This window comes from Cryptomeria japonica, chromosome 11, assembly GCF_030272615.1.
Source record: "Cryptomeria japonica chromosome 11, Sugi_1.0, whole genome shotgun sequence".
In the NCBI taxonomy this organism is placed as follows: Eukaryota; Viridiplantae; Streptophyta; class Pinopsida; order Cupressales; family Cupressaceae; genus Cryptomeria; species Cryptomeria japonica.
In genome coordinates, this window is record NC_081415.1 from 381096881 (window position 1) to 381100869 (window position 3989).

The following is a 3989-nucleotide window of genomic DNA, read 5'->3' on the forward strand; positions in this document are numbered from 1 at the left end:
ATTGATTTTGATTCTCCAAAATTGGGTCTTTCGAGGCACAAGCTCCGAAATGAGCTTCGAAGAGAATGATGTGCGTCAAAATAGAATTTTGATGATACAGTCTCCGGAATAGGGACTTGCTTCTTGAAACCTTGTTGTGCCTCAAAAAATTCATTTGGATGTTCCAAAATTAGGGCTTTCAAGCCACAAGCTCCGGAATGAGGTTCTAAGAGCACGATGTACATCAAAATTGCATTTTGAAGCTACCGACTCTGGAATTAGGACTTGTGTCTTAAAACCTTGTTGTGCCTCCAAACACTAATTTTTATGCTCCAAAAATGAGGCTTTTGAGGTACAATCTCTGAAATGAAGTTCTAATAACACCTTGTTTGTCAAAATTGTGTTTTGATGCTATCAGCTTGAGAATCGGGACTTGTGTCTTGAAACCTTGTTGTGCCTTCAAACAATGATTTTGATTATCTGAAACTGGAGTTTTTCAGCCATACTAAGAGCACGATGTGCATCAAAATCATGTTTTGACACTACAGGCTCCGGAATAGGGAGTTGCATCTTGAAACCTTGTTGTGCCTCCAAACACCAATTTTGATGCTTCAAAATCAAAGATTTTGAGGCATAAGTTCCAAAAAAAGGTTCTAAGAGCACGATGTGTCTCAAAATCAAATTTTGACGCTACCGGCTCCAGTATCAAATGTGCATCAAAATTGAATTTTGATGCTTGCTCTAGAATCGGGGCTTGCATCTTGAAACCTTGTTGTGCCTAAAAACACTAATTTTGATGTTAGTCACAATCTTTTTTTGATGCTATCAGCTTGAGAATCGGGACTTGTCTCTTGGAACGTTGTGCCTTTAAACATTGATTTTGATGTTTTGAAACTGGAGCTTTTGAGCCACATGCTCCGAAACAAGGTTCTAAGGGCACGATGTGCATCAAAATCACATTTTGACACTATAGGCTCTGGAATATGGACTTGCATCTTGAAAGCTTGTTGTGTCTCCAAACACCAATTTTGATGCTTTGAAACTGAAGATTTTGAGGCATAACCTCCAAAACAAGGTTCTAAGAGCATGATGCGCAGCAAAATCAAATTTTGACGCTACCGGCTCCATAATCAGTACTTGCATCTTGAAACCTTCTTATGCCTCCAAACATCGATTTTGATGCTCCAAAACTGGGGCTTCTGAGCCAAAATTCTAAAATAGGGTTCTAAGAAAACAATGTGCATCAAAATTGAGTTTTGATGCTACTAGCTCTAAAATCGGGGCTTGCATCTTAAAACCTTGTTGTGCCTCAAAACACTGATTTTGATGCTCCAAAACCGGGGCTTTCAAGGCACAAGCTTTGAAATGAGCGCAGCAAAATCAAATTTTGACGCTATCGGCTCCATAATCAGTACTTGCATCTTGAAACCTTCTTATGCCTCCAAACATCGATTTTGATGCTCCAAAACTGGGGCTTCTGAGCCAAAATTCTAAAATAGGGTTCTAAGAAAACAATGTGCATCAAAATTGAGTTTTGATGCTACTAGCTCTATAATCGGGGCTTGCATCTTAAAACCTTGTTGTGCCTCAAAACACTGATTTTGATGCTCCAAAACCGGGGCTTTCAAGGCACAAGCTTTGAAATGAGGTTATAAGAGCACGATGTGTGCCAAAATCAGATTTTGACGCTATTGGCTCTAGTATCGGAACTTTCATCTTGTGTCTTTAAACATTGATTTTGATGCTCCAAAACTGGGTCTTTTGAGGCACAAGCTCTGAAATTAGCTTCTAAGAGAATGATGTGCATCAAAATGGACTTTTGACGCTACAAGTTCCGGAATAGGGAGGTGCTTCTTGAAACCTTGTTGTGCCTCAAAACATTGACTTTGATGTTCCAAAATCACGACTTTCAAGGCATAAGCTCTGAAATGAGGTTCTAAGAGCACGACATACATAAGAATTGTGTTTCGATGCTACCGACATTGGAATTGGGACTCGTGTCTTGAAACCTTATTGTGCCTCCAAACACTAATTTTTATTTTCCAAAAATGAGGCTTTTGAGTCAAGACCTCCGAAATGAGGTTCTAAGAACACCATGTTTGTCAAAATCATGTTTTGACACTATCAACTTGAGAATCGAGACTTGCGTCTTGAAACCTTGTTGTGGCTTTAAACATTGATTTTGATGTTTTGAAACTGGAGCTTACGAGGAACACGCTCTGAAATGAGGTTCTAAGAGCACGATGTGCATCAAAATCACGTTTTGACACTATAGCTTCTGGAATAGGGAGTTGCGTCTTGAAAGCTTGTTGTTTGTCCAAAAGAAGGTTCTAAGAGTATGATGTGCATCAAAATCAAATTTTGACGTTACCACCTCTAGAATCAGGACTTGCATCTTGAAACCTTATTGTGCCTCCAAACATCGATTTTGATGCTAGAAAATTGAGGCTTTTAAGGCACAATTTCTAAAACAGTGTTCTAAGAGCAAAATGTGCATCGAATTTGAATTTTGATGCTACTGCCTCTAGAATCCGGGCTTGAATCTTGGAACCTTGTTGTGCCTCAAAAAATAGATTTTGATGCTCCGAAACTGACGCTTTCAAGGCACAAGCTTCGATATGAGGTTCTAAGAGTACAATGTGTGCCAAAATTAGATTTTGACGCTATTGACTCTAGAATCAGGACTTGCATCTTGAAACCTTGTTCTGCCTCCAAACATTGATTTTGGTGTTCCAAAATCAGGGCTTTGAAGGCACAAGCTCCGAAATGAGGTTCTAAGACCACGATGTACATCAAAATTGTGTTTTCACGCTATCAGCTTGAGAATTGGGACTTATGTCTTGAAACCTTGTTGTGGCTTTAAACATTGATTTTGATGTTTTGAAACTGAAGCTTTCGAGCCACACAATCCGAAATGAGGTTTTAAGAGCACAATGTGTATCAAAATCACATTTTGATAGTACAGGCTCCCGAATAGGGACTTTTGTCTTGAAAGCTTATTGTGCCTCAAAAACACCAATTTTGATGCTTTCAAACTGAAGATTTTGAGGCATAAGCTCCAAAACAGTTCTGAGAGCACGATGTGTGTGAAAATCAAATTTTGATGCTACCGGCTCAAAAATTAGGACTTGCATTTGTAACCTTGTTGTGCCTCCAAACATCGATTTTGATGCTTCAAAACTAGGGCTTTTGAGGCACAATTTTTAAAACAGGGTTCAGCACAATATCTTGAAACCTAGTCGTGCCTCCAAACATTGATTTTGATGCTCCAAAACTGGGTCTTTTGAGGGACAAGCTCCAAAATGAACTTCTAACAGAATGATGTGCATCAAAATGTAATTTTGATGCTATAGGCTCCCGAATAGGGACTTGCTTCTTGAAACCTTGTTGTACCTCAAAACATTGATTTTGATCTTCCAAAATGAGGGCTTTCAAGGCACAAGCTCTGAAATGAGGTTCTAACAGCATGATATACATCAAAATTTTGTTTTGACGCTACCGACTTTGGAATTGGGACTTGTGTCTTGAAACCTCTATGTGCCTACAGACACTAATTTTTATGCTCCAAAAATGAGGCTTTCAAGGCACAAGCTCTGAAATGAGGTTCTAAGAGCACGATATACATCAAATTTTGTTTTGACGCTACCGACTTTGGAATCGGGACTTGTGTCTTGAAACCTTGTTGTGCCTCCAAACATCGGTTTTCAAGCTCCAAAACTAGGGCTTTTAAGGCACAATTTCTAAAATAGGGTTCTAAAAGCACAATGTGCATCAAAATTGAATTTTGATGCTACTGGCTTTACAATCGGGGCTTGCATCTTGAAACCTTATTGTGCCTCAAAACACTGATTTTAACGCCAAAATCAGATTTTAATGCTATTGACTCTAGAATCGGGACTTGCATCTTTAAACCTTGTTGTGCCTCCAAACATTGATTTTGATGATCCAAAACTGGGTCTTTCGAGGCACAAGCTTAGAAATGAGCTTCAAAGAGAATGTTGTGTGTCAAA